The sequence below is a fragment of the Bombina bombina genome, chromosome 6 (assembly GCF_027579735.1).
Source record: "Bombina bombina isolate aBomBom1 chromosome 6, aBomBom1.pri, whole genome shotgun sequence".
Taxonomy (NCBI): domain Eukaryota; kingdom Metazoa; phylum Chordata; class Amphibia; order Anura; family Bombinatoridae; genus Bombina; species Bombina bombina.
The window spans coordinates 13,803,730-13,824,736 of record NC_069504.1 but is presented as its reverse complement, the minus strand read 5'-3'; the positions used below and the strand labels follow the sequence as shown (position 1 = coordinate 13,824,736).

The window sequence follows — 21,007 nt, the reverse complement described above, 5'->3', positions numbered from 1 at the left end:
TAATGTGTGTTAGGTTCAATGTGTGCTAGGTACCGCGTGAGCTAGGTAAGGAGGTTGCTGGGTATGGCGTGTGCTAGGTATTGAGTGAGCTAGGTACAGTGGGTGCTAGGTACAATGTGTGCTGGGTATAATGTGTGCTAGGTTCAACGTGTGCTAGGTACCGCGTGTGCTAGGCAAGGTGGGTGCTGGATACGGCGTGTGCTAGGTATAGCGTGAGCTAGGTACAGTGGGTGCTAGGTACCATGGGTGCTAGGTACCATGGGTGCTAGGTACAATGTGTGCTAGGTTAAATGTGTGCTAGGTACCGCGTGTGCACGGTAAGGAGGGTGCTGGGTAAGGCGTGTGCTAGGTATAGAGTGAGCTAGGTATCGTGTGTGCTAGGTGCAATGTGTGCTAGGTATCGTGTGTGTGTGCTAGGTGCAGTGTGTGTTGGGTGTAATATGTACCGGGTACAGTGTGTGCTGGGTACAGTGTGTGCTGGGTGTAATATGTGCCGGGTACAGTGTGTGCTGGGTGTAATATGTGCCGGGTACAGTGGGTGCCGGGTACAATGAGTGTTAAGTACAGTGTTTGCTAGGTAAAAGGTGTGGTGGGTACGGTGTGTGCTAGGTGCAATGAGTACTAGGTGTAACGAGTGCTAGGTGTAACGAGTTCTGGGTTTAGTGTGCGCTAGGCACAATCAGTGCTAGGTATAGTGGGTGCTAAGTACAGTGTGCACTAGGTACAATGTGCATCTCTTTTGTCTCTGGAATTTTTCTGTTACGTGCATCCCAAGATGTTGAAAGAACCTGCTCCCCAATCTATATGGACAAATCCATTAATACATATTACTGCAATTTATCCTGACTTAATCTTTGGAGCATTAAATTTAATTTATAAGTACCACCTCCCCCCCCCCATATTCAGAGCCCACACCAGGGTTCAATCTTGGTGAATTATTTTCACCACAAATCCATGCAATTTACTTATGATGTATCAATTTTGACAGCTATTGCAACCGGACCTGCGTGTCCGATCCTCTTGTTTGTATATGTTTGAACAGGGGTCCTGCGTGTCCCCAAGTGTTACCTTTCATTCTAAAACTGAATAAAAATTCATTCAAAAAAAGTTGGCTGAAATGGGCCAAAGATTTAAAGATAGGGGTTACCCACAAGATATGATTGCTAAAAATATAAATGCAGTAAAATCTATCTCGAGAGATTCTCTCTTAGTCTAAAGTGGATAAAAAAAATCTCAAACCCCTAGAACCATTTTTGTTTCACAATATAATGCTCAAAGTCATGATATTCAGCGTATTATCAGAAAACATTGGAGTATACTTTCTAACTGCAATCCTGATTTCTCCAACATAGGTGTGTCCGGTCCACGGCGTCATCCTTACTTGTGGGATATTCTCTTCCCCAACAGGAAATGGCAAAGAGCCCAGCAAAGCTGGTCACATGATCCCTCCTAGGCTCCGCCTACCCCAGTCATTCTCTTTGCCGTTGTACAGGCAACATCTCCACGGAGATGGCTTAGAGTTTTTTAGTGTTTAACTGTAGTTTTTCATTATTCAATCAAGAGTTTGTTATTTTCAAATAGTGCTGGTACGTACTATTTACTCAGAAACAGAAAAGAGATGAAGAATTCTGTTTGTATGAGGAAAATGATTTTAGCAACCGTAACTAAAATCCATGGCTGTTCCACACAGGACTGTTGAGAGCATTAACTTCAGTTGGGGGAACAGTTTGCAGTCCTTGCTGCTTGAGGTATGACACATTCTAACAAGACGATGTAATGCTGGAAGCTGTCATTTTCCCTATGGGATCCGGTAAGCCATGTTTATTACGATTGTAAATAAGGGCTTCACAAGGGCTTATTTAGACTGTAGACATTTTTTGGGCTAAATCGATTGATATTAACTCTTATTTAGCCTTGAGGAATCATTTATTCTGGGTATTTTGATATAATAATATCGGCAGGCACTGTTTTAGACACCTTATTCTTTAGGGGCTTTCCCAAAGCATAGGCAGAGTCTCATTTTCGCGCCGGTGTTGCGCACTTGTTTTTGAGAGGCATGGCATGCAGTCGCATGTGAGAGGAGCTCTGATACTTATAAAAGACTTCTGAAGGCATCATTTGGTATCGTATTCCCCTTGGGTTTGGTTGGGTCTCAGCAAAGCAGATACCAGGGACTGTAAAGGGGTTAAAGCTTAAAACGGCTCCGGTTCCGTTATTTTAAGGGTTAAAGCTTCCAAATTTGGTGTGCAATATTTTCAAGGCTTTAAGACACTGTGGTGAAAGTTTTGTGAATTTTGAACAATTCCTTCATGTTTTTTCGCATTTGCAGTAATAAAGTGTGTTCAGTTTAAAATTTAAAGTGACAGTAACGGTTTTATTTAAAAACGTTTTTTGTACTTTCTTATCAAGTTTATGCCTGTTTAACATGTCTGAACTACCAGATAGACTGTGTTCTGAATGTGGGGAAGCCAGAATTCCTATTCATTTAAATAAATGTGATTTATGTGATAATGATAATGATGCCCAAGATGATTCCTCAAGTGATGGGAGTAAGCATGGTACTGCATCATTCCCTCCTTCGTCTACACGAGTCTTGCCCACTCAGGAGGCCCCTAGTACATCTAGCGCGCCAATACTCCTTACTATGCAACAATTAACGGCTGTAATGGATAATTCTGTCAAAAACATTTTAGCCAAAATGAACCCTTGTCAGCGTAAGCGTGGATGCTCTGTTTTAGTTACTGAAGAGCATGACGACGCTGATATTAATATCTCTGAAGGGCCCCTAACCCAATCTGAGGGGGCCAGGGAGGTTTTGTCTGAGGGAGAAATTACTGATTTAGGGAATATTTCTCAGCAGGCTGAATCTGATGTGATTACTTTTAAATTTAAATTGGAACATCTCCGCATTTTGCTTAAGGAGGTATTATCCACTCTGGATGATTGTGAAAATTTGGTCATCCCAGAGAAACTATGTAAGATGGACAAGTTCCTAGAGGTGCCGGGGCTCCCAGAAGCTTTTCCTATACCCAAGCGGGTGGCGGACATTGTTAATAAAGAATGGGAAAGGCCCGGTATTCCTTTCGTCCCTCCCCCCATATTTAAAAAATTGTTTCCTATGGTCGACCCCAGAAAGGACTTATGGCAGTCAGTCCCCAAGGTCGAGGGAGCGGTTTCTACTTTAAACAAACGCACCACTATTCCCATAGAGGATAGTTGTGCTTTCAAAGATCCTATGGATAAAAAATTAGAAGGTTTGCTTAAAAAGATGTTTGTTCAGCAGGGTTACCTTCTACAACCCATTTCATGCATTGTCCCTGTCACTACAGCCGCATATTTCTGGTTTGATGAACTGATTAAGGTGCTCGATAGTGACTCGCCTCCTTATGAGGAGATTATGGACAGAGTCAATACTCTCAAATTGGCTAATTCTTTCACTCTAGACGCCTCTTTGCAATTGGCTAAGTTAGCGGCTAAGAATTCTGGGTTTGCTATTGTGGCGCGCAGAGCGCTTTGGTTGAAATCTTGGTCGGCTGATGCGTCTTCCAAGAACAAGCTACTAAACATTCCTTTCAAGGGGAAAACGCTGTTTGGTCCTGACTTGAAAGAGATTATCTCTGATATCACTGGGGGTAAGGGCCATGCCCTTCCTCAGGATCGGCCTTTCAAGGCAAAAAATAGACCTAATTTTCGTCCCTTTCGTAAAAACGGACCAGCCCAAGGTGCTACGTCCTCTAAGCAAGAGGGTAATACTTCTCAGGCCAAGCCAGCTTGGAGACCAATGCAAGGCTGGAACAAGGGGAAGCAGGCAAAGAAACCTGCCACTGCTACCAAGACAGCATGAAATATCGGCCCCCGATCCGGGACCGGATCTGGTGGGGGGCAGACTCTCCCTCTTCGCTCAGGCTTGGGCAAGAGATGTTCTGGATCCTTGGGCGCTAGAAATAGTCTCCCAGGGTTATCTTCTGGAATTCAAGGGACTTCCCCCAAGGGGAAGGTTCCACAGGTCTCAGTTGTCTTCAGACCACATAAAAAGACAGGCGTTCTTACTTTGCGTAGAAGACCTGTTAAAAATGGGAGTGATTCATCCTGTTCCATTGAGAGAACAAGGGATGGGGTTCTACTCCAATCTGTTCATAGTTCCCAAAAAAGAGGGAACATTCAGACCAATCCTAGATCTCAAGATCTTAAACAAATTTCTCAAGGTCCCATCTTTCAAGATGGAAACCATTCGAACTATCCTTCCTTCCATCCAGGAAGGTCAATTCATGACCACGGTGGATTTAAAGGATGCGTATCTACATATTCCTATCCACAAGGAACATCATCGGTTCCTAAGGTTTGCATTCTTGGACAAACATTACCAGTTCGTGGCGCTTCCTTTCGGATTAGCCACTGCTCCAAGGATTTTCACAAAGGTACTAGGGTCCCTTCTAGCTGTGCTAAGACCAAGGGGCATTGCAGTAGTACCTTACCTGGACGACATTCTGATTCAAGCGTCGTCCCTCCCTCGAGCAAAGGCTCACACGGACATCGTCCTGGCCTTTCTCAGATCGCACGGCTGGAAAGTGAACGTGGAAAAGAGTTCTCTATCCCCGTCAACAAGGGTTCCCTTCTTGGGAACAATTATAGACTCCTCAGAAATGAGGATTTTTCTAACAGAGGCCAGAAAGACAAAGCTCCTGGACTCTTGTCGAATACTTCATTCCGTTCCTCTTCCTTCCGTAGCTCAGTGCATGGAAGTGATCGGGTTGATGGTAGCGGCAATGGACATAGTTCCTTTTGCGCGCATTCATCTAAGACCGTTACAACTGTGCATGCTCAGTCAGTGGAATGGGGACTATACAGACTTGTCTCCAAAGATACAAGTAAATCAGAGGACCAGAGACTCACTCCGTTGGTGGCTGTCCCTGGACAACCTGTCACGGGGGATGACATTCCACAGACCAGAGTGGGTCATTGTCACGACCGACGCCAGTCTGATGGGCTGGGGCGCGGTCTGGGGATCCCTGAAAGCTCAGGGTCTTTGGTCTCGGGAAGAATCTCTTCTACCGATAAATATTCTGGAACTGAGAGCGATATTCAATGCTCTCAAGGCTTGGCCTCAGCTAGCGAGGACCAAGTTCATACGGTTTCAATCAGACAACATGACGACTGTTGCGTACATCAACCATCAGGGGGGAACAAGGAGTTCCCTAGCGATGGAAGAAGTGACCAAGATCATTCTATGGGCGGAGTCTCACTCCTGCCACCTGTCTGCTATCCACATCCCGGGAGTGGAAAATTGGGAAGCGGATTTTCTGAGTCGTCAGACATTGCATCCGGGGGAGTGGGAACTCCATCCGGAAATCTTTGCCCAAGTCACTCAACTTTGGGGCATTCCAGACATGGATCTGATGGCCTCTCGTCAGAACTTCAAAGTTCCTTGCTACGGGTCCAGATCCAGGGATCCCAAGGCGGCTCTAGTGGATGCACTAGTAGCACCTTGGACCTTCAAACTAGCTTATGTGTTCCCGCCGTTTCCTCTCATCCCCAGGCTGGTAGCCAGGATCAATCAGGAGAGGGCGTCGGTGATCTTGATAGCTCCTGCGTGGCCACGCAGGACTTGGTATGCAGATCTGGTGAATATGTCATCGGCTCCACCTTGGAAGCTACCTTTGAGACGAGACCTTCTTGTTCAGGGTCCGTTCGAACATCCGAATCTGGTTTCACTCCAGCTGACTGCTTGGAGATTGAACGCTTGATTTTATCGAAGCGAGGTTTCTCAGATTCTGTTATCGATACTCTTGTTCAGGCCAGAAAGCCTGTAACTAGAAAGATTTACCACAAAATTTGGAAAAAATATATCTGTTGGTGTGAATCTAAAGGATTCCCTTGGGACAAGGTTAAGATTCCTAGGATTCTATCCTTCCTTCAAGAAGGATTGGAAAAAGGATTATCGGCAAGTTCCCTGAAGGGACAGATTTCTGCCTTGTCGGTGTTACTTCACAAAAAACTGGCAGCTATGCCAGATGTTCAAGCCTTTGTTCAGGCTCTGGTTAGAATCAAGCCTGTTTACAAACCTTTGACTCCTCCTTGGAGTCTCAATTTAGTTCTTTCAGTTCTTCAGGGGGTTCCGTTTGAACCCTTACATTCCGTTGATATTAAGTTATTATCTTGGAAAGTTTTGTTTTTAGTTGCAATTTCTTCTGCTAGAAGAGTTTCAGAATTATCTGCTCTGCAGTGTTCTCCTCCTTATCTGGTGTTCCATGCAGATAAGGTGGTTTTACGTACTAAACCTGGTTTTCTTCCAAAAGTTGTTTCTAACAAAAACATTAACCAGGAGATTATCGTACCTTCTCTGTGTCCGAAACCAGTTTCAAAGAAGGAACGCTTGTTGCACAATTTGGATGTTGTTCGCGCTCTAAAATTCTATTTAGATGCTACAAAGGATTTTAGACAAACATCTTCCCTGTTTGTTGTTTATTCAGGTAAAAGGAGAGGTCAAAAAGCAACTTCTACCTCTCTCTCTTTTTGGATTAAAAGCATCATCAGATTGGCTTACGAGACTGCCGGACGGCAGCCTCCCGAAAGAATCACGGCTCATTCCACTAGGGCTGTGGCTTCCACATGGGCCTTCAAGAACGAGGCTTCTGTTGATCAGATATGTAGGGCAGCGACTTGGTCTTCACTGCACACTTTTACCAAATTTTACAAGTTTGATACTTTTGCTTCTTCTGAGGCTATTTTTGGGAGAAAGGTTTTGCAAGCCGTGGTGCCTTCCATTTAGGTGACCTGATTTGCTCCCTCCCTTCATCCGTGTCCTAAAGCTTTGGTATTGGTTCCCACAAGTAAGGATGACGCCGTGGACCGGACACACCTATGTTGGAGAAAACAGAATTTATGTTTACCTGATAAATTTCTTTCTCCAACGGTGTGTCCGGTCCACGGCCCGCCCTGGTTTTTTTAATCAGGTCTGATAATTTATTTTCTTTAACTACAGTCACCACGGTACCATATGGTTTCTCCTATGCTATTATTCCTCCTTAACGTCGGTCGAATGACTGGGGTAGGCGGAGCCTAGGAGGGATCATGTGACCAGCTTTGCTGGGCTCTTTGCCATTTCCTGTTGGGGAAGAGAATATCCCACAAGTAAGGATGACGCCGTGGACCGGACACACCGTTGGAGAAAGAAATTTATCAGGTAAACATAAATTCTGTTATTAAAGAATTTAAGGATTATCCTAAGCCAGCCTTTAAGAGAGGTAGAAACTTACAAGAGGAATTAGTTAAAGCAGACATAGGCCCCAAAAGTATTTCTAAAACTAGATTTATTTCCTCTTGTAATAAAGGTTGTTTTCCATGTTTAGGATTCTCATGCTGCAGTAATATGTCAAAAGGCTCTGTATTCTATAATCCCTATACGGGCAAGAAATATAGTATTAAGGGTTATTATAACTGCCTTAGTACTTTTATAATTTATATGGTTAAATGCCCATGTGGGATGGTTTATATAGGTGAATCGACCCGTAGCGCTTAAGATCGCATAATTGAACACAAAAGTAATATACATACTAAAAATCTAAAAGCCCCTCTTGCATATCACTTTGTGACTGCTGGCCATTCAATTAGCCAACTAAAATTTCAGATAATTGATCAGATTTTGTTGCCACGTAGGGGAGGAGATAGGGAGCAATTGCTGAAACAGAAGGAATCCTTTTGGATATACGAATTGGGGTCACTTAGTCCCAAAGGAATGAATATGGAATGGGATCTATCTATTTTTCTATAGTTGTATATATTAGTTAGTCATTTCACCTGTTACTTATTCACTCTCTACAGATAAAAATAATGCTTTTGGTAATCAAATAGATTAAAAATGTCTCTGTATACATATCAAATGTCTTGTAAAATGAGATGCATTTATATGAAATGTTATGTTGCTACAATCGATGTATGTATGTTTTTTACATTTGATGTATTGATAGGGTTAAATTCTCTCTATCGCCATCTAGTGGTGTTTAGGTATATAAAGGTGTGAGAATTGTTTGTTTGGCATGGCATGAATAAGGGATAACATCCCGAAACGTTGCCCGTTATCTTTCTTATCTAATAAATATTGGATGTATGCTGTCACCTTCCTAACTATTCTTTGTTATTGTATTGGACCTGTGAGCAGAGGTCCTGTTGGTGACGTGCATTTATCCCTGAGTGCTGACATCTTCGTGTGCTGACTAGAAAGATTTACCACAAGATATGGCTTAAATATCTATATTGGTGTGAATCCAAGGGCTACTCTTGGAGTAGAGTTAGGATTCCTAGAATCTTGTCCTTTCTCCAAGAAAGTTTGGAGAAGGGCTTATCAGCAAGTTCCCTAAAGGGTCAAATATCTGCCTTGTCTATTTTGTTACATAAACGTCTGGCAGACGTATAATCGTTTTGTCAGACCTGTGTTTAAACCAGTTACTTCTCCCTGGAGTCTTAATTTAGTTCTTAAGGTTCTTCAAGGGGCTCCGTTTGAGCCTATGCATTCCTTAGATATTAAGTTATCTTGGAAAGTTTTTTGTTTCTTGTTGCTATTTCATCTGCTCGTAGAGTGACAGAATTCTTGGCATTACAGTATGATTCTCCTTACCTTATTTCTCCAACATTGGTGTGTCCGGTCCACGGCGTCATCCATTACTTGTGGGATATTCTCCTCCCCCACAGGGAAAGGCAAGGAGAGCACACAGCAAGAGCTGTCCATATAGTCCCTCCCAGGCTCCGCCCCCCCAGTCATTCTCCTTGCCGCTCTGAACAAGTAGCATCTCCTCGGGGATGGTGAGGAGTTTGTGGTGTTTAGTTGTAGTTTTTTATTCTTCTATCAAGAGTTTGTTATTTTAAAATAGTGCTGGTATGTACTATTTACTCTGAAACAGAAAGAGATGAAGAGTTCTGTTTAAAAGAGGTGTATGATTTTAGCAGCAGTAACTAAAATCAATTGCTGTTCCCACACAGGACTGTTGAGATGAGAGAACTTAAGTTGGGGGGAACAGTTTGCAGACTTTTCTGCTCAAGGTATGACTAGCCATTTTTCTAACAAGACTGTGTAATGCTGGAAGGCTGTCATTTTTCCCTTATGGGGATCGGTAAGCCATTTTCTTAGTCAAAAATCAAACAGAATAAAGGGCTTATTATGGGCTATAAACTGGTAGACACTTTTAGGGGCTAAATCGATTGCTTTATTTAAGTATTATATGCAGTTTGAAGTTGAATTTCACACTTTTATAACATTGGGGAACGTTTTTAGCACCAGGCACTTGTTAAGACACCTTCCCAGTCAGGAAGGGCCCTTCTCTGTATTAGGCAGAGCCTCATTTTCGCGCCATTATTGCGCAGTTACTTTTGAGTACAGTACATGCAGCTGCATGTGTGAGGGTCTGGAATCCACTAAAAACGTTCCTAGAAGGCTTCATTTGGTATCTTATACCCCCCTGGGATTGGTGAAGTCGCAGCAAAGGCTGTGGCTGGGACTGTAAGGGGATTAAAATTGTAAACGGCTCCGGTTTCAACATTTTAAGGGTTAACAGCTTGAAAATTGGGGTGCAATACTTTGAATGTATTAAGACACTGTAGTGAAAATTTGGTAAAGATTGGATAATTCCTTCATAGTTTTTCACATATTCAGTAATAAAGTGTGCCCTGTTTAACATTTAAAGAGACAGTAACGGTTTTGTTTTAAAACGGTTTTTGTGCTTTATTAACCAGTTTAAGCCTGTTTAACATGTCTGTACCTTCAGATAGATCATGTTCTTTATGTATGGTAGCCAATGTGGTTCCCCCTTCAAATATGTGTGATAATTGTGCCATAGCGTCCAAACAAAGTAAGGACAGTACTGTCACAAATTGTAAAGTTGCCCAGGATGATTCCTCAGATGAAGGAAGTAGACATAGTTCTACATCATCTCCTTCTGTGTCTATACCAGTTATGCCCACGCAGGCAACCCCTAGTACTTCTAGCGCGCCAATGCTTGTTACTATGCAGCGATTGACGGCAGTAATGGATAACTCCATAGCTAATATGTTATCCAAAATGCCAGCATTTCAGTTTTAAACACTGTAGAGCAGGAGGGCGCTGATGATAATTTTTCTGTCATACCCTCACACCAATCTGAAGTGGCAGTGAGGGAGGGTTTGTCAGATGGGGAAATTTCTGATAGGAAGAATTTCTCAGCAGGCAGAACCTGATGTTGTGACATTTAAATTTAAATTAGAGCATCTCCGCATTACTTAAGGAGGTGCTATCTACTCTGGATGATTGTGACAATTTGGTCATCCCAGAAAAATTGTGCAAGATGGACAAATTCCTAGAGGTCCCGGTGCACCCTGATGCCTTTCCGATACCTAAGAGGGTGGCGGACATAGTGAATAAGGAGTGGGAGAAGCCAGGCATACCTTTTGTCCCTCCTGCTATATTTAAGAAATTGTTCCCCATGGTCGACCCCAGGAAGGACACATGGCAAACAGTCCCTAAGGTCGAGGGGGCGGTTTCTACACTAGCCAAACGCACGACTATTCCCATTTAGGACAATTGTGCTTTCAAAGATCCTATGGATAAAAAATTGGAGGGTTTGCTTAAAAAAGATTTTTGTACAGCAAGGTTACCTCCTTCAACCAATTTCGTGCATTATTCCTGTCACTACAGCGGCGTGTTTCTGGTTCGAGGAACTGGAAAAGTCGCTCAGTAAGGAGACTCCATATGAGGAGGTCATGGACAGAATTCACGCACTTAAGTTAGCTAATTCCTTTGTTTTAGATGCCGCTTTGCAGTTAGCGAGATTAGCGGCGAAAAATTCAGGGTTTGCAATTGTGGCGCGCAGAGCGCTCTGGCTAAAGTCTTGGTCGGCGGATGCATCTTCCAAGACAAAATTGCTTAATATCCCTTTCAAAGGTAAGACCCTTTTTGGGCCAGAATTGAAAGAAATTATTTCAGACATCACTGGGGAAAAGGGCCATGCCCTCCCACAAGATAGGCCTTTCAAGGCTAAGAATAAGTCCAATTTTCATTCCTTTCGCAATTTCAGGAACGGACCGGCTTCCAACTCTACAGCCTCTAGACAAGAGAGTAACGCTTCCCATACTAAACCAGCTTGGAAACCAATGCAAGGCTGGAACAAGGGTAAACAGGCCAAGAAGCCTGCTGCTGCTACCAAGACAGCATGAAGGGGTAGCCCCCGATCAGAGACCTGATCTAGTAGGGGGCAGACTCTCTCTCTTTGCTCAGGCTTGGGCAAGAGATGTTCAGGATCCCTGGGCACTAGAAATAGTCTCTCAGGGTTATCTTCTAGAATTCAAGGAACTACCCCCAAGGGGAAGGTTCCACATGTCTCACTTATCTTCAGACCAAATAAAGAGACAGGCATTCTTACATTGTGTAGAAGACCTGTTAAAGATGGGAGTGATACACCCAGTTCCAACTGTGGAACAAGGTCAGGGGTTTTACTCAAATCTGTTTGTAGTTCCCAAAAAAAGAGGGAACTTTCAGACCAATTCTGGATTTCAAAATTCTAAACAAATTTCTCAGAGTTCCATCGTTCAAAATGGAAACCATTCGAACAATTTTACCTACAATCCAGGAGGGTCAATTTATGACTACCGTGGATTTAAAGGATGCGTATCTACATATTCCTATCCACAAAGATCAATCCAAGGATTTTCACAAAGGTGCTAGGGTCCCTTCTAGCGGTTCTAAGACCAAGGGGTATTGCAGTGGCACCTTATCTGGACAACATTCTAATCCAAACGTCGTCTCTTTCCAAAGCAAAGGCTCATACAGACATTGTTCTAGCCTTTCTCAGATCTCACGGGTGGAAGGTGAACGTAGAAAAGAGTTCCCTGTCTCCGTCGACAAGAGTTCCCTTCTTGGGAACGATAATAGATTCTTTAAAAATGAAGATCTTCCTGACAAAAGTCAGAAAGTCAAAGCTTCTAAACGCTTGTCAAGTTCTTCATTCTATTCTGCAGCCTACCATAGCTCAGTGCATGGAAGTAGTAGGGTTGATGGTTGCAGCAATGGACATAGTTCCTTTTGCTCGAATTCATCTAAGACCATTACAACTGTGCATGCTCAATCAGTGGAATGGGGACTATACAGACTTGTCTCCAAGATTCAAGTAGACCAGATGACCAGAGACTCACTCCGTTGGTGGTTGTCACAGGATCACCTGTCTCAGGGACTGAGTTTCCGCAGATCAGAGTGGGTCATTGTCACGACCGACGCCAGTCTATTAGGCTGGGGCGTGGTCTGGGATTCCCTGAAAGCTCAGGGTCTATCGTCTCGGGAAGAGTCTCTTCTCCCGATAAACTTCCTGGAACTGAGAGCGATATTCAATGCTCTCCGGGCTTGGCCTCAACTAGCGAAGGCCGGATTCATAAGATTCCAGTCAGACAACATGACGACTGTAGCTTACATCAACCATCAGGGAGGAACAAAGAGTTCCTTGGCGATGAGAGAGGTATCCAAGATCATCAAATGGGCGGAGGATCACTTCTGCCATCTATCTGCAATTCACATCCCAGGAGTAGACAACTGGGAGGCGGATTATCTGAGTCGTCAGACTTTCCATCCGGGGGAGTGGGAACTCCACCCGGAGGTTTTTGCCCAAATAACTCAATTATGGGGCATTCCAGACATGGATCTGATGGCGTCTCGTCAGAACTTCAAGGTTCCTTGCTACGGGTCCAGATCCAGGGATCCCAAGGCGACTCTAGTGGATGCATTAGTGACGCCTTGGTCGTTCAACCTAGCTTATGCGTTTTCACCGTTCCCTCTACTTCCCAGGCTTGTAGCCAGGATCAAACAGGAGAAGGCCTCGGTGATTCTGATAGCTCCTGCGTGGCCACGCAGGACTTGGTATTCAGACCTGGTGAATGTCATCGGCTCCACCAGGGAAGCTACCTTTGAGACAGGATCTTCTAGTACAAGGTCTATTCGAACATCCAAATCTAGTTTCTCTCCAGCTGACTGCTTGGAAATTGAACGCTTGATTTTATCCAAGCGCGGGTTTTCAGATTCAGTGATAGTTACTCTGGTCCAAGCCAGAAAACCTGTGACTAGAAGGATTTACCATAAAATATGGAAAAGATATATCTGTTGGTGTGAATCCAAGGGATTCTCATGGATTAAAATTCCCGGGATCCTCTCCTTTCTCCAAGAAGGTTTGGATAAGGGATTGTCAGCGAGTTCTCTAAAGGGACAGATTTCTGCTTTATCTGTCTTGTTACACAAACGACTGGCAGCTGTGCAAGCTTTTGTACAGGCTTTGGTTAGAATCAAGCCTGTTTACAGACCTTTGACTCCTCCCTGGAGTCTAAATTTAGTTTTTTCAGTTCTTCAAGGGATTCCATTTGAATCCTTACATTCCATAGATATCAAGTTACTATCTTGGAAAGTTCTGTTTTTGGTTGCTTTTTCTTCTGCTAGAAGAGTTTCTGAATTATCTGCTTTGCAGTGTGATCCACCCTATCTGGTGTTCCATTCAGATAAGGTTGTTTTGCGTACCAAGCCTGGTTTTCTTCCAAAAGTTGTTTCCAACAAGAATATTAACCAGGAAATAGTTGTCCCTTCTTTGTGTCCAAACCCAGTTTCAAAGAAGGAACGTTTGTTACACAATTTAGATGTAGTCCGTGCTTTAAAGTTCTATTTAAAAGTAACAAGGATTTCAGACAAACTTCTTCTTTGTTTGTCGTTTATTCTGGTAAGAGGAGAGGACAAAAAGCTACTGCTACCTCTCTTTCTTTCTTTCTGGCTGAAAAGCATTATCCGTTTGGCTTATGAGACTGCCGGACGGCAGCCTCCTGAACGAATCACAGCTCACTCTACTAGGGCTGTGGCTTCCACATGGGCCTTCAAGAACGAGGCTTCTGTTGATCAGATATGTAAGGGAGCGACTTGGTCGTCTCTGCACACTTTTGCCAAATTCTACAAATTTGATACTCTTTCTTCTTCGGAGGCTATTTTTGGGGAAAGGTTTTGCAAGCCGTGGTGCCTTCTGTTTAGGTAACCTGATTTGCTCCCTCCCTTCATCCGTGTCCTAAAGCTTTGGTATTGGTTCCCACAAGTAATGGATGATGCCGTGGACCGGACACACCAATGTTGGAGAAAACAGAATTTATGCTTACCTGATAAATTACTTTCTCCAACGGTGTGTCCGGTCCACGGCCCGGCCTGGTTTTTTAATCAGGTTTCAAAAATTTCTTTCTCTATACACTACAGTCACCACGGCACCCTATAGTTTCTCATTTTTTCTCCTAACCGTCGGTCGAATGACTGGGGGGGCGGAGCCTGGGAGGGACTATATGGACAGCTCTTGCTGTGTGCTCTCCTTGCCTTTCCCTGTGGGGGGAGGAGAATATCCCACAAGTAATGGATGACGCCGTGGACCGGACACACCGTTGGAGAAAGTAATTTATCAGGTAAGCATAAATTCTGTTTTTTTATTCGGATAAGGTAGTTTTACGTACTAAATTAGGGTTTCTCCCTAAGGTAGTTTCTGACCGGAACATTAATCAGGAGATTGTTGTTCCTTCTTTGTGTCCTAATCCTTCTTCTCAGAAGGAACGGCTTCTGCACAATCTGGACGTGGTACGTGCACTAAAATTTTATTTACTGGCGATTAAGGATTTTCGTCAATCTTCTGCCTTGTTTGGGGTTTTCTCTGGATAACGTAAGGGACAGAAAGCTAAGGCTACTTCTCTTTCTTTGTGGCTTAAGAGTATCATACCTTTTGCCTATGAAACTGCTGGACAGCAACCTCCAGAGAGTTACGGCTCATTCCATGAGGGCTGTTGCTTCCTCATGGGCTTTCAAAAATGAAGCTTCTATGGAACAGATTTGCAAGGCTGCAACTTGGTCCTCTCTTCACACTTTTTCAAAATTTTACACTTTTGCCTCAGCTGAGGCCGCTTTTGGGAGAAAGGTTTCTTCAAGCAGTGGTGCCTTCCGTTTAGGTTCCCTGTCTTGTCCCTCCTTTATCATCTGTGTACTCTAGCTTGGGTATTGATTCCCAATAGTAATTAGATGATCCGTGGACTCACTGTATCATTAGAAAGAAAACATAATTTATGCTTACCTGATAAATTTCTTTCTTGACACAATGAGTCCACGGCCCCCGCCCTATTCTTTAGACAGGGTGTTAGTATGTTATAAACTTCAGACACCTCTGTACTTTGTCACTTCCTTTCTCTCCTTTACTTCGGTCGAATGACTGGGGTGGGAGGGAAGGGAGGTGATATTTAACAGCTTTGCTGTGGTGCTCTTTGCCGCCTACTGCTGGGCAGGAGTGATATATCCCATTAGTAATTAGATGATCCGTGGACTCATCGTGTCAAGAAAGCATACATTTTGTTTTTAAGCAACATTCTAATTTACTCCTATTATCAAATTTTCTTTTTTTTTCTTTCTTTTTTTTATTCTTTATTGGAACAATATCGGGTACAATCGGGTATTAAACGAAAACGAAAGATTACATTGAGTTTATACAATAATAACTTTAGTTACGGATCCATCTGATCCTATCAGCAAGAATCAAAAACAGAAACTTATAGTACCCTTATTGAATTTTCCAGGTTCTTTTCCCCTGTCCCTTTTCCTCTACCACGAGGGAAAAGGCACACAACATTCATTCCAAAACAAAAAAAAAACAGATCAAATATAACAGAACAAAACAAAACAAAAACAGTCACAGCAATATTACACACACAAAAAGGGGGATTCCCTTCCCCCCTCCCTTCCTAATATGCCCTTCTCTTAATTTGGGGTTTCCTCACCTTCCTCTCCACCTCTAACCTCCTCAGAAATCAATACCATTCAGTTAGGAAAACACTGGACAGAATCAATTATTCAAAGTATTCTGTTCTACGAAAAGAGGAGGGAAAATTGGATGGCCCGTGGATAAGAGAGAATAACTCTTATTCAATTCAAAAAAAATCTTTAATCTTTTTTTTTTTTGTCTAGAGGTGATATATTCATTTGTTCGAAAATTATCTGTAAATATATAGAGTTTATAAAACGTCAATGTAGGTGCCTTTTTATTCTTCCAGATTTTTAATATTAGATTACGACCCAGCATTATCACAGTATTAATGAGGTTAACATTGGCTTTATTCGCCTCTGTGGTGAAGAGGAAAAAAATATGTTTAGGTTTAATTTTTACTCTGTTATCTATAACTTTATTGAGCCAAATTTCCACTTTGCCCCAAAACTGTATTATTTTAGGGCAATCCCAGAAGCAATGTATTATGTCTGCACACGAGTTATTACATCTGGGGCAATTATTAGTGGAATCAATGTTCTATTTGGACATTTTCCAAGGTGTCAGATAAGCATTATTAAGTAGTTTTTTATGGGATTCTTTCCAAGCTGTAGAGATAATAGCCCTCTTAATCCATTTAAAACTTGCATTCAGTGTTTCTAAAGAGATATCTTTATAATAGGTATTCCATTTCTCCAAAAGATTATTATTTGGCTCTGCTTTTCCAGCATGATTTTATATAATAAGGCTATACTATGTTTGCCTGCGTTATAGCTCGTTAAGTATTTTTCAATTTCCCCCCATCCTTTCATTTCTGTATTTGATTTTTTAATTCCCATTATAAAGTGTCTGATCTGCAAATAGGCAAAAAAAATGTTATTAGGAAGACAAAATTCTCTGGCAATATCCTCAAAAGTTCTTATTTGGGACAGATTGTTTAAACATTGATGTACATATAGCAGGCTTTTTTGCGTCCAGGTTTTATAAATTTCATAAGATAAACCGGGAATACATTTTGGGTTACCTCGTATCGGGAGGAATGGAGATATATCAAAATTTACTTTGAACATTTTTTTAAGTTTTTGCCATGCTTCGATAGTATTGCGTATTGTTTTCATATTTTTAATATGATTTGGCAGTTGTGATGTCGGACAATGCAACAGGGCTTCCAATGAGTATGGGGCGATCAATTGTTCCTCCATTAATAAAAGTGTAAGATAGTTAGCTTCCGTTAGCCACTCAAATGCAAAGCATGCCAACGTTACAATATTGTATTTTTTAATATCTGGGAGAGACAGACCACCTTCTTCTAATCTAAGTGTTAATTTTGCTATAGATAGCATATGTCTCTTATTATTCCATATAAATTTGGCACACTCGCTATTGAACCTTTTAATATCTTGAACAGGGGAATATTTTGCATGATATACATCAATTGTGGGAATAAAATAGTTTTGATGAGCATCACTTTGGCAGAGAGGGAGATGGGGAAGGCACTCCATCGTTGAAGTTTCTCTGATGCTTTTTTAAAGACCCTTATTACCCTTATTAATAAAGTATGAATGTTTTATACAGTAACCTCTAAGAGTGAGAGTTAGTGCTACATTAACCCCTAATCTTTCTATCCTTTGTTGTCATAATGTACTTGCCTTAAAGGGGTACCACCGGAATTGATATTCCTTACCCACCATGTAAAAATGATATCTAAGGGTCCACTATGTGATAATTAATTCAATATAGTATCTTGATAAATTTATACATTGACATAATAAGGTTTTGATGCCATCTGTGCATACGTTATGGAATCAATATATGATACAGTCTAAGGAACTGTCACACATCGATAGCGACATCACCTCCATATTCATTTATACAACATCATAATAAGTGATATTAAGTAGAGGCACTTATGCAACTTAAGTATGTGTATAACCTATAAGATTCCATAAGATTACCAACTTATCTAGGTTAATGCAATTTATTAAGTATAATTACTTTAAAATCAATACAATATTCAGCTTATAAATTGCTTCCAAAGGATCCGGGATTTAACAAGTTCTGACTGACACCTAACAAGTATTGACACCAATACGTATGATATAGCAAATCCTGATGTCTTGCCGTTTCTGATACGCAATGAAAGTTATGAGTTTTTCTGAATGCTGTTTGACTAACAAGAAAACTTTTAAGCATAACAGTAAAATCTCATACGTAAAGCTGACTTTATTCTTGCCATACGGTATTTATACATCATTAGTGATACAAGTGAATTATTGTACCTATACTTACAATTCAGATATATTACACCCAATTATAGTGCAGGTTATCGTAGCATTCATAGCAATTACCCAATCACGGCACTCCTAACAGAAGGCTAGACCTCTACTGAGCGCTTATTGACTGAAAGTGAGGCGTTGTCCTCAAGCGTCTACCTGATTGGTTGGTAACAAACGAAGCATGAATAAAAAACCTTGCACGCTACAGCCTCGGCTTATTCAATTTTGAATCCTGAAGTGTAACATTGACAAAGGCTCACGGAGCCGAAACGCGTTTGTTCTTTAAAACTTTAGAATTCTTGCCGCACTGTCACTCCAGCCACCTGATGCCGATGTTTCCAGTTCTCGGCCAGGAAACAGAGGAGTAACTAGAGGTTTTATTTCTTTTAAAAGTTTGTAGTGGTTGTGGGTAGTTTAACTTCATGAGAGGGAGGTTTATCCCTGTTTTAACCCTTATTAATAAAGTATGAATGTTTTATACAGTAACCTGTGAGAGTGAGTGCTACATTAACCCCTAATCTTTCTATCCTTTGTTGTCATAATGTACTTGCCTTAAAGGGGTAGCACCGGAATTGATATTCCTTATCTCATCTTATAACTTTGTAGTGCCAGTTTTAGTTTTTTGGTTCCTAACGCTTTTTTAAAGAAAGCAGAATAGTTTAGTCTATACCATTGGTTTGGATCAGCATGGAAATATATTCCTAGGTATTTAATGCTAGAGGACTCCTGAAAAGAATGTTCTTGGATGCTATTTTTATTCTTATGTATCCATAGAATTTCACACTTGTTAACATTAATTTTATAGCCCGAAATGGAGCTGAACATATCAATAATGTTTAGAGCCTGAGGTATATTTCTCTTTGTATTTTTAACAAATAACAGATCATCTGCATATAGTCATAATACTAATTTTTGTTCCCCAAATCTGATACCTTGTAGCTCTTGACGTAGCAGAGTGGCAAGGGGTTCTATAGCAACATTAAACAGTAACGGGGAGAGTGGACATCCTTGTCTCGTCCCCCTATATAATAATAAATTTGAGGTGTAGCTACCATTTATTAATATGCTAGACCTTGGGTGATCATATATGATTTTAATAAATTGTACAAAGTACCCAGAGAAACCGAATTGGCTTATTGCCGAAATTAAATGGTCCCACACCACAGAATCGAACGCCTTTTTGCCGTCGATTGTGATTAATGCAAAATCCTGATTACTACTTGTTCTGTTACACAGTTTTTTTTTTAGTTGAGGCTCTTCGGTACATAAAGCCCGATTGATCTGCGTGAATAATGGGGTCAAGACATAATTTCAGTCGATTGGCAATAATATAAGTTAATAGCTTATAGTCTACTTTGAGTAGTGAAATAGGTCTATACGACTTAGATCTAATGGATTTTTCCCTTTCTCTTGTAAGGTGTATCGAGTCCACGGATTCATCCTTACTTGTGTGATATTCTCCTCCCCTACAGGAAGTGGCAGAGAGCACCCACAGCAGAGCTGCCTATATAGCTCCCCCCTTAGCTCCACCTCCCAGTCATTCTCTCTGCCTGCTTAACTGCTAGGAAGGGCAAAGAGGAGTGTGGTGACAAAAATGTTAGGTTTTTATTTTTTCAAGCAAAAGTTTATTTTTAAATGGTACCGGTGTGTACTATTTACTCTCTGGCAGAAAAGGGATGAAGACTTCTGCAGGGAGGATGATGATCTTAGCATTTCTGTAACTAAGATCCACTGCTGTTCTCACAAGGGCTGAAGAGTACAGGAAAACTTCAGTTGGGGGAACAGTTTGCAGGCTAAACTGCATTAAGGTATGTTCAGTCTATTTTTTTCTAGACAGACTGTTATTTCTAGAAAAGGCTGGCAATATTCCCATGAGGGAAGGGTAAGCTGTATTCAGACACTTGTATAGGAATTTCAGCTTGCATGAAGGGCTCATTAGTTACTGGTGACACTGTTTGGTAAAAACATTTTTGTTTATTCAGTGAATGATGCAATTATAACATTTTTTTTTGAAGGGACTAAAGGGGTCATTGTGGCTTGTTTTTGAGTTTTCTAACCCACATGGTTAATTTAGAGACACTCTAATGTTTGTCTGTTAGGCCTCAAAACATTGAGTGAGGTGGGAGGGGCCTATTTTCGGCCTCAGTTGTGCAGTTTCTTTTCCTTAGAGACATCCAACTGCTTCTCAGAGGTTCCTGCCGTGTTTGAGGGCTGTAAAATAAGTTTTTTTCCCCAAAAAAATTGTTCTGAAAGGCAGGTAGGCGCCACAGCAGAAGTGCTGAAAGTTTTTGTTACCGGTTTTGATGTTTTTTCAATCTGGTTTTGCCATTGAGGGGTTAATGGTTTATTTGCATAGCTGTGCAAAGTTACAAAGGCTATATAATACTACTGTAAAAATTTTGTTATGTTTACTGCTTTTTTACACTGTTTTGCAGAATTTGTGCAGCTTTTTTCTCTTAAAGGCACAGTACCGTTTTATTTCTAAGTGTTATTTACTGTGATTACAGTGTTTTCCAAGCTTGCTTGTTACATTACTAGCCTGTTTAACATGTCTGACACCAAGGAAAATCCTTGTTCAATATGTTTGGAAGCCATTGTGGTACCCCCTCTTAGAATGTGTCCCAATTGTACTGATATGTCTATAAACTATAAAGAACATATATTAGCACTTAAAAATAGAGCAATAGATGATTCTCAGTCAGAAGTAAATGAGGGTTCACCATCTAGCTCTAACCAAGTGTCACAACCAGTAACGCCTGACACAAGTCACGCCAAGTACCTCTAGTGCGTCAAATTCATTTATTTTACAAGACATGGCCACAGGAATACAACCCTCACAGAGGTTTTACCCTAACTGCCTTGTTTACAAGGAAAGTGGGACAGCTCTGGGTTAAGAAAAATGCTGAGCAGTCTGACGCTTTAGTAGCCGTATCTGATATGCCCTCACAATGCTCTGAGGTA

General features: G+C 41.6%; 1 protein-coding gene across 1 annotated transcript in view; it reads left to right on the top strand.

The window, feature by feature from the left end:
- Window positions 1–21,007, top strand: part of PPP6R2 (protein phosphatase 6 regulatory subunit 2) — a gene marked incomplete in the record, with an annotated part of 934,057 nt that overhangs the window by 358,413 nt on the left and 554,637 nt on the right.